Genomic DNA, 14,461 nt, shown 5'->3' with positions numbered 1-14,461 from the left:
CTTCTCCTCCTCCTAGTCCTCCTCCTCCTCTTCTCCTTCATCTCCTCCTCCTCCTCTTCCCCTCTTCCTCTTTCTCTTCTTCTTCATCTCCTCCTCCTCCTCTTCTTCTTCTTCTTCTTCACCTCCTCCTCTTCCTCTCCTCCTCCTCCTCTTCTTCTACTTCTTCTTCTACTACTACTTCTTCTTCTACTACTACTTCTTCTTCTTCTTCTTCTTCTTCTTCTTCTTCTTCTTCTTCTTCTTCTTCTTCTACTACTACTACTACTACTACTACTACTACTTCTCCTCCTCCTCCTCCTCCTCCTCCTGCCTCTGCTTAGATCCAGTCCTTGTGCAAAGCTTTAATCAGAGTACTTTGTTCAGGGTATTATCAAAAGACGTAAAATCTTCTAGCTGGCTTGCCTAGATCTAGGGAAATTTGTAACGACCTGTCTGTTGAGTTTTATTAAACCTTCCAAAAATCATCGTACAGTAGAAACTACCTATTCTGCATGAACCACAATTAGTGGCTTAGGAAATGGCATAAAGATATTTCCCTCCACAGGACAATTTGCTGCTGCTGAACAAGCTTTTCCGTTCTATGACCCCCATGCCATTTGACTTTCTTTGGCAACTGAGCTAGTTTACTCACCACTTAGCTGTAGGGAAAGAGGAATTGGTTTTCAGATGCAATAAAAGGTGTGTGTCTATGTGTGTGTGTAGTATCTGGAATTTGGATGCAAGCTGCTTCCCCATTGAGGGAATTCATGCCTCAAGTTTCTTCCTCGGATCCGAGGTTCAGCTGCCTTAGCAGATTGTGTTGTGAAATTTTTCTTTGGAAGCTCGGCAGCTCTTCAATGGTAATTCAGGTGAAAGGAGCAGAGGTGAAATTGACAACATGCTGCACTTCTCCCTTTTTTCTTTGGCAAGTATCAAGCTAGGTATTAAGCAACAAATTGCTTTGGTCTTCCTTCCTTCCTTCCTTCCTTCCTTCCTTCCTTCCTTCCTTCCTTCCTTCCTTCCTTCCTTCCTTCCTTCCTTCCTTCCGGTAAAGTAAAGCATGAAGAATTTAGCTGTTATGAACTGTGTAACAATATCGTCCTTGGCAATTTCCAGTAGTAGAAGTGACTGCAGGTCATTTGTGAAGGTTTTGAGGGATAGCTGAGTGGATAGTGATAGTGTATAAGTGACATTAATCTCTTTGCATAGCATTGTTGACACTAATCATGAGCAGCTCCCTAGAGTTTCAAACCAATGGGTCCCCCCCCCCCAGCTCCATTGGCCATTAATTCATTTTGGGAGTTTCCTGCAACAAAACATTTTCTTTGCTTTCTTTATAGTATACGGAGTCTACGGAGAGGGGCAGCATGCAAATCTAAATAATAATAATAATAATAATAATAATAATAATAATAATAATAATAATAGTATCACCGATTGCTGAACAAGCAAAACACTACTTTAAACCAAATAACTAACACCTACATTTAACAGTATGTTGTCAATGCTTTTCATTCCAGGAATCAAGCTTTGTAGAATATTTGCTAATACAGTGGTACCTCTACTTAAGAACTTAATTCGTTCCGTGTCCAGGTTCTTAAGTAGGAACATTCTTAAGAAGAAGCAATTTTTCCCATAGGAATCAATGTAAAAGCAAATACTGTAATGCATGCAAACCCATTAGGAAAGAAATAAAAGCTTGGAATTTGGGTGGGAGGAGGAGGAGGAAGAAGAGGAGGACAGTCGCTGCCGAACGAAGAAGGTGAGGTGAGGGGAATTTAAAAAATCCAAAACTTTAAGGCTTTTTTAAAAAAAGAGGGGCTCTGAGATGGTGAGGAAGAGCACATGCCTCCAATACACCCAGCACAAGGCTGCCTCGCATACACTGGCTGCTGTTGCTACCTGCTGTCTCTTCCTTCCCATGCTGAACGGCTCCCCTCTCCTCTTGCTCGCTTTGTAGCCGGCGCCTTTCCTCCGCTCTGGTGACTCCTCAGCTGCCAGGAGTGAAGGGAGCGTCTCTTTTCTCTGGGCGCTGGCAGAAAGGAAAATGCTCCGTTCACTCTGGACTGCCAAAGCCTCCTTAACGCCACCAAAAGGCTCCTCTGGCACCCCAGAAAAGCCCGAGATGCCTGGGATTAAAGGGGGAATGGCAGAAAACTGGCCAGGCCTTTGTGCACTCTCAAATTTCCTGGGAAATTTCTCCGGGCTCGGGTTCTTAAGTAGGTAGCTCTCCTTGGTAGCTTTTTTATTAGAATATTGCTTTGTGCCTGAATGTTTGTTTAGTATTGATCTCTGTTTATCTGTGATAATGCCCGCTCCCTCTGCCTTGGAAGGGAAAGTCATTGTGTATAAGCAGGGAGCAAACCCCACATTCACCAGGACTAATAATATTGAAATATCTTAATGAAACCACCAAATTCAGAAAGCACCACGAACCCCACACTTCAACCCCAAGCTACATATACTGTATTCTCTTCTTATTGATACTTTTTAATATACAATATGAAGATGCCTACGGCTGAACAGTAGAACTTGTGTTTTATAGGGAACAATCCCCAGTAATTATGGAGGCTGTAAGTTAGTTTAGCACCTAAATCTTACTGAGTAAATTTTACAAAGCTCCATATTTTACAAGGATTTTTAAAAATGTAATTATATGGTACAGCTTTTCTGCCTTATATTTTATAGCAACTAGAGGGGAAACTCAAGAAAAAAGGGATAAAGTGATAAATAGATAATTTCTTATTATTGGGTCTGGAATAATTCAGGCAATTTTTTATTATTATTATTATTAATAATAAATCTGGATAGTGGATGTGGTAATATCTGGAGATAGCAGAAGAGTAGAGAAAGAAGTGGAGAAAATAACAAAATTATAAAGACCTGACAATAGAAATAGAACAATTATTTCTAGCAAGCAAAAGTAGTACCAGTAGTAATAGATGCCCTAGGCGCAATCCCAAAACAACTGGACCATCACTTGCATTCCATCGTATTGACAAAATCAGCACCAGTCAATTGCAAAAGGCAGCTTTACTCAAAACAACTTACAGCCTGCAAGGATATCTTAACACCTGTCTATCCCAAGTCCTTGGAAAGGACTCAATAGGTAGATAAAAATGCCAAATCTAGACAGAACATCTGGCTGAGTGCATCAAACCATAATTACTCTACATTCCGTGCCCTGGAGTGATGCAGAACAGGTTGTGATTTCTATATAGCATCCCTTTCAGGCTACTATTATATTCTTTCAAGGACACTCTCATCTCTTTCCATTTTCCTTAATAGGATTTACAGTAGTTTCCAGGTCCCTGACAATGTTTGCTACCTTTCTCTATATCTGATGTAGTTTGTTGAATCCTTTGTAAACTGAGATACCCAGAACTCAAGATAACATTTGCAAAGGGAGGAGAGGGAGAGGGAAGGTGGTCGTTGCAGAATAAGGAGGAAATTACTTGCCTTGGAAACTGTAGTTCGATGGTGCAGTCTAAAATTGCATTTGTTTTTCTTGGAGATTGCCGATTTATATTCAGTTTATAATCATGCATCAGAGGTGGGTTTCTACAAGTTTGGACACTTATCATAGCTAACCCTCAAAACCTTTACAAATAACCTGCAGTCACTTCTATTGGAAGTGATGTGCCGGTGCCTGGAGGCTGTTGGGGTCTGGATGGGTGTCAACAAGCTCAAACTCCATCCAGACAAGACGGAGTGGCTGTGGGTTGTGGACAATTCCATATGTCCGTCCATTACCCTGGGGGGGGGAATTATTGACCCCCTCAGAGAGAATTCGCAACTTGGGCGTCCTCCTCGATCCACAGCTAACATTGGAACATCATCTTTCGGCTGTGGCGAGGAGGGCGTTTGCCCAGGTTCACCTGGTGCACCAGTTGCGGCCCTATTTGGACAGGGAGTCATTGCTCACAGTCACTCATGCCCTTATCACCTCGAGGTTCGACTACTGCAACACTCTCTACCTGGGGCTACCTTTGAAAAGTGTTCGGAAACTTCAGATCGTGCAGAATGCGGCCGCAAGAGCTATCGTGGGGCTTCCTAGATTCGCCCACGTTTCTACAACACTCCGTGGCCTGCACTGGCTGCCGATCGGTTTCCCATCACAATTCAAAGTGTTGGTCATGACCTTTAAAGCCCTTCATGGCATTGGACCAGAATACCTCCGGAACCACCTTCTACCGCACGAATCCCAGTGGCCGATAAGGTCTCACAGAGTTGGCCTTCTCCGGGTCTCGTCGACCAAACAATGTCATTTGGTGGGCCCCAGGGGAAGAGCCTTCTCTGTGGCGGCCCCAGCCCTCTGGAATCAACTCCCCCCGGAGATTAGAACGGCCCCCACCCTCCTTGTATTTCGCAAGTTACTCAAGACCCACCTATATCACCAGGCATGGGGGAATTAAGACATCTCCCCCAGGCTTTCTTATATTTTATGTTTGGTATGTATGTGTTGTATGGTTTTAAAATTGTTGGGGGGTTTTAATGTAATTTTATTATTAGATTTGTTCCATTGTTATACTGTTTTTATTGTTGTTGTGAGCCGCCCCGAGTCTTTGGATAGGGGCGGCATACAAATCTAATAAATTGAATTTAATTTAATTGATTGCTCGGAATAACCAACGACATTGCCCTGCCCAAGCTGTTACACAGTTCACAACACTTACATTTCTGTGCATGCATCTCTGATGTGCACGTATGCACATCCGAGTAAGAGTTTGCTTCTGCATCGTGAGGGGATATGCGCGCGCGAGATATTTTGTGATTTTTTTGCTTCCGTGCATGCACAGAAGCAAACAGGTTGCTCAAATCTCACACCTGTGCATGTCCCCTCATGAAAATTTGCTTCCTGCACATGCGCAGAAGCAAAAATCTCGTTCAGACACACGCGACGGAGTTACAAAGCTATGTGTGCAGCTCAATTTTTGCTACTGGGATGATGGTGCTGACCATACTGGTAGGGACCCTCTTCTGCTCCCCACCCACCACCAGTCAGCAAGGCTGGAAATGTTGGGCAACAATGGTATACAGTAATCCCTCGCTACTTTGTGGTTCATCTTTCACGGATTCACTACTTCACGGGTTTTAAAAGGGGACTTAAATCCATTAAATCAATTGAAAATTTTAAATCCATCGAAAATTCATAAACTTCTTCTACAGTGTTCTGGTTTCTGGTAGAACTTTAGCTATTACAAATAACTCTTACTAAATGCAGTATTTCATAAACAAAAAAACTCCATCTTTATTTCTCTTCCCTTCTGTATTCAAAATACAGTTCATACTAGCACAATCCTCTTCCTCCTGTTATCTTTCTTAATTGCATTCCTCATACATTCCTCCCAGCCTTCTCCATTTAACAAGATTTATGTACTCATAGCATGATTCAAAAACAGCAGAAGTGACTGTAAAATAACACAGCATGCATTTGCTTTCTTGGGAGCTGAACGGAAATACCTTTCATTTTAGCCCTACAACATTGAAACTCCACCCTTCTTCCCCACTGACCCCCTGACGTACCAAATACATCACTCCAGTATTTAACCCATTCCTCCCCTTAATATCTTCTTCCAAACACCTGTTCCTTACGTTTTTGGACCCTTCTGAATTTAGGATTGACCCAGCAAATGTCTGATTCTTCCTCGCTAGATTCTGGACTCATAGTCACATCCTGTGGCTGGCCTCCCACCTGTTCTACTACCTGTAACCCCGGGCCCACCACTAATTCATAAACACTATCTGTATCACAGTCCTTAATTTCTTCATCATCCTCCAACTGACCAGGAGTATGTACAACATACAGTACTGTACTCTATTAAAGAAACCTGTAGGATATCACATGTAGTTCCAGCTATTTCTCTGGAAATAGTTTTTGTATTTGGCTTGTTGGATCATTCTTAGAGGAATGCATCCCTGGAACTTGTATTGTACTGAAAGCTCCTCAATATTATTTTGAGATGTAGTAATGCTCACACTGAATATTATATTTAAGTGTATCTAGATTGAAAGTATTGAAATGAAGAAATGAATTCTTACCCATGGGATTTATACAGTTTTTCATTTTCCATTATTATTTTCCATAGCTATTGCATTAAGAATTCAGTAAATTCAAAACTAAGCATGCCTATTGCATTAATCATTCTATACATCTCTGCATTTATAATTATACACCATTCAAAAAGCATACAAAATCTTCATATATTGTACCTATAAAAGACCATTTTGTTTTGAATTTGTTTTGAATCGCTACATAAAATTTGATAAAAGTCTAATCTGCCTGTAAATAAATTGGACATTGCCACAAAATTCTTGAGTTCTTTGTGATAGAAGTAATTCTCAAGTACAGGTAGTTTTCAACATATGGCCACAATTGAGCCCGTAATTTCTGTTGCTATGTGAGGCATTTGTTAAGTGAGTTTTCTCCCATTTTGTGATCCTTCTTGTGACCTTCCTAACCAGTTCTGGGGGACTGTTGGCGGAAATTTGATTAGTTCAGAGAACCGGTAAATAACATCTCTGACTGGCCCCATCCCCATTTATTCTCTGCCTCCAGAGTCCCAGCTGATCAGAAGGAAATACATATTTTTCAGTAAACTTCCCCTGGGGGGCAGAGGTGGTAATCGAGATTTTACAGTATCCTTCCCCTGCCATGTCCGCGAAGTCACACCCACAGAACCGGTAGTAAAAAAAATTGAATGCCACCACTGGTTGCCCCATTAATATCTCTTAACAGTAATGTAGTTTTAGCTGTAACCATTAAAATATGCAGGGCATCCAATTTGGAATTGCCCACATTTTATAAGCCAAGAATGGATGACAGCTTATAAGAAGATTAAAGACATCAGCAAAAACCATATACAAAGGAAACTCTTCCCTAATTATTTCAGCTTGTTCCTACAATCTGATTTCACCTAGGATAATGGGAATGTCAATTTTATCTACAGATTTGATTACCACTTTGAGGATGTTTTATTTCTAAAACCGGTTCTGTTTTGATAGGTCATTATTTATTTTATTCCTGATTTTATTATCTTCTAACCTTCGGAATAGGAAAGGACTGTTTTAGTTGTTAATGCTCAGCAGACTAGAGAAATTCTCAGGCTCTGTGGAGACAGAATACTGTCAAGTCTATCGCTGGCAAACCACGATAAGACAAGGATGTGATATTCTGTAGGCACCAGATGTGACAATCCACACAACCACCTTTTCTAAAAAAAACCAGACTTCCTCCTTGATCAACCCTGGAGAGAAGAGTTACCCCAAAAGCTGCATGCAGGCAGTCAATAATATGAATCACCCACGAGGCAATCATGAGACCACCAATGCATTAATTGTCCAATGGGACTCTGTAAGCAGGGCCGCCGATAGGGCGGTACTACTGGTAGTGGCGTCAGGGGCCCGGCCAAATTGACAAATAGGGGGGCCCCGGATGGTTTTGCCGGACCCCTGGCGCCCGCAGTAATTTGTGCCCAGTGAGCAGCGCCAACACCGAGCTCCAGCTCCTCGCTCGCACAGGCACAGTATCGGCCCTCTCTTGAAGCGCGCGGCGAAGGTAGGAGCCCCTTCGTGGTGGCGGCGTTGGGGAATGAGGCCTGGGCAGCTGGGGCGTTCCCTGTAGCTGTAGGCTGCACACGCCTTAGCCAGCGCACCCCAAACTGCCCCCCCGGCCCCGCACACCCCTTTTCCAAGGGCCCGCACACCGCGGCCGCCCCCAGCCCCCCCGCGCCTTTAGCCCCCTCGCGCCCCTGGCTACTCACACTGCCCTCCATATGCCCACCTGCCCACCCGATCCGCCTCTCTTTCTCCTCTGCCGGCCAAGGTTTTTCTTGCCGAAAAAAAAAAGAAAAAGAAAGAAAACCTTTGCCGGCTTCCCCCCCCCCCTTAATTTGAATGTTCCGGGCGGGCTGGCAGGGACATTGAAAATCACTTTCGCCAGCGTCCGGAGAACGAGAGAGAGTGAGAGCGACAGAGCAAGATAGAGAGAAAGTGAGAAAGAGAGAGGGAGAGAGGGAGAGAAAGAGATAGCAAGAGAGAGAGAACGAGAGAGAGAAAGAGTGAGAGAAAGAAAACAAGAGAAAGTGAGAAAAAGAGAGAGAGAGCAAGAGGGGGAGAGATAGAGAAAGAGGGGGAGAGAGAGAAAGAGAAAGAAAGAAAAAGAGAGAGAGATGAGAGAGGAAGGAAGAGAGAGAGAGAGGAAGAAAGCAAGATAGAGAAAGAGAGAAAGAAAGAAAGATGAGAGAGGAAGGAAGAGTGAGAGATGAGAGAGGAAGGAAGAGAGTGAGAGAGAGGAAGAAAGCAAGATAGAGAAAGAGAAAGAAAGAAAGAGATGAGAGATGAGAGAGGAAGGGAGTGAGAGAGAGGAAGAAGGAAAGAGAGAGAAAGAAAGAGATGAGAGAGGAAGAGAGTGAGAGAGAGGAAGAAAGCAAGATAGAGAAAGAGAAAGAAAGAGAGATGAGAGGAAGGAAGAGAGAGAGAGAGGGGAAGAAAGAGAGAGAGAGAAGAGAGGAAGGAAGAGAGAGAGAGAAATGATAGAATAAAGGGGAGAAAAAAGAGAAATGAGAAAATGATTGAGGCAGAGAATGACAGGAAAGAGAGAGGTGACTCTTGATTTAAAGCATATGGTAAAAGCACTTAAATAATAACAGAAAAAACCCCCAGCCCTCACCTGTTTTTATTAATAGTTTTGCTGGTTGTTTTAGTTTTAATAGTAATGGATTTTGGATTTTTTAATTATTAATTTCTTTTAATAAAAAAGAAGGGATTTATTTATATATTTATATATTTATATATTTATATATTTATATATTTATATATTTCTATATTTCTATATTTCTATATTTCTATATTTCTATATTTATATATTTATATATTTATATATTTATATATTTATATATTTATATATTTATATATTTATATATTTATATATTTATTTATTTATTTATTTATTTATTTATATATTTATTTATTTATTTATTTATTTATATATTTATATATTATTTATATATACTGTATATGCCGCCCAGTCCCAAGTTTTTCCTTATTTCCAGATTGCATTTCCTCTTGGTGAGGTTGCTTCTTGTACTACCTTCAGGTGGCATGGGGAATAAATAGATGCCATCTGCTCTGTGGCAGCCCTTTAAAGATTGGGAAACTACTATTATATTCCCCCTCAGTTTTCTATTTGTTGAGCTAAACATACTCGTTCTCTTAGCCCTGGTTCATAGGATTTAGCCTCTAGGCCAGGGGTGTCAAACTCAATTTCATTGAGGGCCACATCAGGGCTGTGTTTGACCTCAGAGGGCCGGGGAAGGGCTTGCCCAGGGTGTGTGGCCATGGTGGGCATGGCACGGGATTTGGGGGCAGTAGTTTTAAAATGGCGGGGGGGGGGGCAGACACTTAGGCTGTATGGGGCCCCAAAATTCCTGATGGCGGCCCTGTCTGTAAGTATCTCCAATATCCAATGAGATGTAACTTGATGTCTAATGGATGACAATAAAAAGGGGTGCACGGTTTTGTCCAGGAGAAGTTGTGCCTTCCCCAACAACATGCATTCTTGCCTCCTGTCTCTTTGATTGACATCAGGGTTACTCAGAACACAAAAAAACATTTTGCAAAATAAGCAATTGACAATGTGAAGCAAAGACGTTTACAGTTACGGTCGGATTCTGGACCTGCATTTCTGTGCTGCATTGTAACTCATAACTGTACAGGTATCCGTGTTATTTACAGGAGGTGTTTTTACTTATTCCTTGTGAATTTATTTGGCAATTCCATTATACGAGGCATCAGTGTTTACTCATTTTGACATCGGTTTTTGGCAGAATATTTTTTTTATTCATTCATTTCATTCATTTCATTCATTTTATTGGATTTGTATGCCGCCCCTCTCCGTAGACTCGGGGCGGCTAACAACAGTAGTAAAAACAACATGCGACAATCCAATACTAAAGAAGCTAAAAACCCTTATTTTAAAACCAATCATACATATGAACGTACCATACATAAATTGTGGAAGCCTAGGGGGAAAGAATATCTTAATTCCCCCATGCCTGACGACAGAGGTGGGTTTTAAGGAGCTTGCGAAAGGCAAGAAGGGTGGGGGCTATTCTAATCTCTGTTTGAAGAATGAAGTTTTCCCAAAATAAAGTTTAGTTTGAAGAATAAAGGTTTCCCCAATGTTTAGCTCAATAAATAATCACTATGAATGTTGGCCATTGCCTTCATGGTTTCCTTTAGTTCACACACATTGTCTCCCTGGAAGCCAAAAAAAAAAGCACTCGTTTTGGTGGTTTTGCTGCACATTGGATTTTTATTTTTTTGGCTTGCCACCTTGCGCTCTCTCTTGACTGGAGCAAGTGGTGTGATTGTGTGTAGCCTTTTGTGCTGCTGTTCTATTTGTAAATTAAATATATCAAGAGTCCCATCCCATCCACATTAAAGCTGCAAGTTCATCTAATCTCAATTTGGGGAAACATTTCAGCTCACCTGACAGGGTTGTATCTTGAGCTTTGCTCTCAAAGTTTTGCTAAAATAGCTTTTCACAAGTACCACTCTGGAGATCCAGATTTATTACACTTTGCCCCTTATCTACATATTTATGAAGCCGTCTGTTCCCCACTACCATCTCCACGCTGCTTATGCATACCTAATGCTATTTTTGTGAAGGAGCCATGTTTAATAAAGTAGTCTATTTCACTCCGACATAATGATTTCTAGTGGCAATGATGGAGGAATGGCAATCTAGTTGAAAAGAAGGCTAAATGGGCCCATAACAACCTAAGAGAAGGATTTCTATGTCCTTGGGGGAAAGTATGTAGCAGTCTATTTATAATTTAAATAAAAAAAATAAAAAAATGTTAATACAGTATCTCTTCCCTCCATTCCTGCTCCTCTCCCCCTGCCCACTTTCCAGCACCAGCAAACATCCAATAGAAATATGTACAGTCATTTGTTTTCCACAGAAGAAACCAGATGCTCTCGCATTTGCTGCTACATTTATTGTCAAGTAAGCTGTGTGATTCACAATTGAAGTAATAGTTATCCAAAGAGAATTTTTGTAAGCTTTAAAATTATCAGGTGATCTGGCCCAGCTAATTAGCAGTAATGAAGCCCCAATGAAGACTCGGAAGTAAAGTCACTATGTATATTTGTCTATTTACAAAGAAATGTGCTGGAAACGGCAATGAAATTAGAGGAATGTCAGTTCGACTGCCAAAAGTCCAACGTTATCGGCACAGCTGATAACAAGCGTCCAAAAAAAAGTCATAAATTCAAGTCATTCATTCTCGGCATGGACAGGAACTCACAAATGCCTTCCAAAACTAGGTTTGCAGGATTGCAGAAGGATTTAAGAGAAAGACTCTTTGGCTGCTAGTTCTCTCTCTTCAAGGTTGACTCAGCCTTCCATCCTTCCGAGGTGGGTAAAATGAGGACCCGGATTGTGGGGGCAATATGCTGGCTCTGTTAAAAAGTGCTATTGCTAACCTGTTGTAAGCCGCCCTGAGTCTAAGGAGAAGGGCGGCATAAAAAATGAATAAATAAATAAATATAGGAATGTTGAACTACTGCACTGGAAATTCCCATCAACCTCCTCTTTTATATTATCTGTATGACAAGCTATGCAAAGAAATATTCAATGCCTAGATCTACGTTGCTGGAGATACTCTTGTCTCCCTTGCATTCTTCTTACTCTAGCGTTTAACATTGGGTTCACAATATCCCCCCTCCTCATCTGATTCCAACATTACCACAGCTGGGGGGGGTCTGCAGCCTCTGGAGGGTCCCCAGGCTTTACCCTCCCTCACTCTCCTTTTCTGACTCCTCTGATAAACAAACTGGCCTATGATACCCAGATGGGCCCAGTTCATTCTCCTCAAAGTCCATGATCAAAGGAGCCATAATAGGCAATACCACTGTGGCGGAAGAATAGTCCTGACACTAGTATTTAACTGAAATGTTTGTGCATGTGTATGTTTGGGGGGGGGGGGGCGTGCTTAGCATCATTTTCCAAATGCCTTAATTCAGGGCCAAAGCTAAACAAATGATTTATTCATTGCCAAGAATATAAGAGACATGGTGGCTCAATGGCTTAATGACACGGGAGATGGTTTCTGTTCGAGATCTGGCACTGTGTGTTTGAGGTGAGCTCCTGAACAAGCTGGTGCTCAGTGCAGGCAGTCGGATTCCTGTTCTCTGAACCTTCTCACATGTATTATGTAACATCGCGATGCAAACCAGTGGGGAAAGTAAGTGGAACCCACTCCTGATGCATATGCTCCAGCAGATATTGAGTTCAGACGAGTGAAGAGTTGTTGGCTCCCACCGCTACCAGTGGGCTCTACGCCATGCGCCCATGTAAGATTTTGCTTCTGCGCATGGCTGGGTTCTTATTTTACTGACTTCAGAAAGATGGAAGGCTGCGGATGCGTAGAAGCATAATCTCATGAAGGGATGCACACACTCATGAGATTTCAGCAGTTTTTTTGCTTTCGCTCATGCACGGAAGCAAAAAAATGCCAAAATTTCATGCAACCACATGTTCTCTCACAAGATTTTGCTTTCTGCGCATGCGCAGAAGTGAAATCTTGCTCGGGCGTGTGCACGCATGCACCAGTCACGTGGATCTGTGTGCGCAGCTCCATTTTCGCTACTGGAATGTTGTCCCCCACTGTCCAGATAGGAACCCAATACTGGTTCAGCACTACCTACCATTGTTTGTAACTCTTCCTAATACAGGAACAGACATGCCCAAGGGAAGGTCCAAAGACTAGCTCAGCATTCCAGGAAATAAGATGGTGCTTTAATATGGGGCTGCCCAGAAGTATTAGCAATAGAACTTAGATTTATATACCACTTCATGGTGCTTTTACAGCCCTCTCTAAGCAGTTTATAGAGTCAGCATATTGTCCCCAACAATTTGGGTTCTTATTTTACTGAATTCAGAAAGATGGAAGGCTGAGTCAACCTTGAGCCAGTCAGAATCAAGCTGCTAACAGTGAGCAGTGAGTTGTTGTTGTTGTTGTTGTTATTATTATTATTATTATTATTTATTAGATTTGTATGCCGCCCCTCTCCAAAGACTTGGAGCGGCTCACAACAACAAAGCACAGTACAAATCCAATAACTAAAACGGTTAAAACCCTTAATATAAAAACAGTCATACACCCCAAACAAACCATACATACCATACATAAAATGGAACGGCCCGGGGGAATCAATTTCCCCATGCCTGGCAGTAGAGGTGGGTTTTTAGGAGTTTGCGAAAGGCAAGGAGGATGGGGGTAGTCCTGATCTCCAGGGGGGAGCTGATTACAGGGTCAGGGCCGCCACAGAGAAGGCTCTTCCCCTGGGTCCCACCAGACGACATTGTTTCGACGACGGGACCCGGAGAAGGCCAACTCTGTGGGACCTAATCGGTCGCTGGGATTCGTGCGGCAAAAGGCAGTCCTGGCGATATTCTGGTCCAGTGCCATGAAGGGATTTATAGGTCATAACCAACACTTTGAAGTGTGACCGGAAACTGATCGGCAACCAATGCAGACTGCGGAGTGTTGATGTGACATGGGCATATCTAGGAAAGCCCATGATTGCTCTCACAGCTGCATTCTGGACGATCTGAAGTTTCCGAACACTTTTCAAAGGTAGCCCTATGTAGACAGCGTTACAGTAGTCGAACCTCGAGGTGATGAGGGCATGAGTGACTGTGAGCAGTGAGTCCCAGTCCAGGTAGGGCCGCAACTGGTGCACCAGGCGAACCTGGGCAAACACCCCCTCGCCACAGCCCAAAGATGGTTCTCTAATGTTAGCTGTGGATCAAGGAGGACGCCCAAGTTGCGGACCCTCTCTGAGGGGGTCAGTAGTTTCCCCCCAGGGTAATGGACCCCAACAGCCTCCAGGCACCGGCACATCACTTCCACTGCTTCGTTGACTGGACATCCTGCAATACTGCATTATAACCACTGTGTCACCAGTTTATTGACCTGTTGACTTGATCATCAGGATGTATAGCTTTGAGTGCAAAGCTATATAGCCCATCTGAACAGTGCCAGACCAGGGAAATCTATTTTGCTTTGATAGACCATTCACTGGGTATGGCCCATTCACTAGATAGCAAATTTTAGATTTTGGGAGAGATTAGACTTGCCATAAAATACTACTTTAAGTGGATTGTTATTTTCCTAGAGAAAGTATTTTTGTTTCTTTATGTGTGTGCACTCATACAAGAACGTGTGTGTGCAAGAAAGAGTATGTTGAACTCAAGGGACAAAAAAAATAGGGTTAAAGTTGCATAAGTTAAAAAAAACCTATATGAGGTTAGGCAGTAGCATGTAAAGACAGATTGTTTGTATCTGGTGATTTTCATTTCGGCAGACAAAAGAGGTCATTTCATTTATTGATTTACTGTGTTCTATAAACTCTACATCAGATCTAAATTAGGACTTCTAACATGCAATTTTCTTCTCCATTGCTTTTGATT

At 42.3% G+C, this 14,461-nt stretch overlaps 1 protein-coding gene across 2 annotated transcripts in view; it reads left to right on the top strand.

Annotated features, from left to right (window-relative positions):
* Positions 1 to 14,461, top strand: part of SCML4 (Scm polycomb group protein like 4) — a 63,333-nt gene that overhangs the window by 443 nt on the left and 48,429 nt on the right. The window lies entirely within an intron of this gene.

Source organism: Erythrolamprus reginae, chromosome 1 (genome assembly GCF_031021105.1).
Source record: "Erythrolamprus reginae isolate rEryReg1 chromosome 1, rEryReg1.hap1, whole genome shotgun sequence".
Taxonomy (NCBI): domain Eukaryota; kingdom Metazoa; phylum Chordata; class Lepidosauria; order Squamata; family Dipsadidae; genus Erythrolamprus; species Erythrolamprus reginae.
Note: the sequence above shows the minus strand (reverse complement) of the source record. Positions and strands in the feature narration are given on the sequence as shown.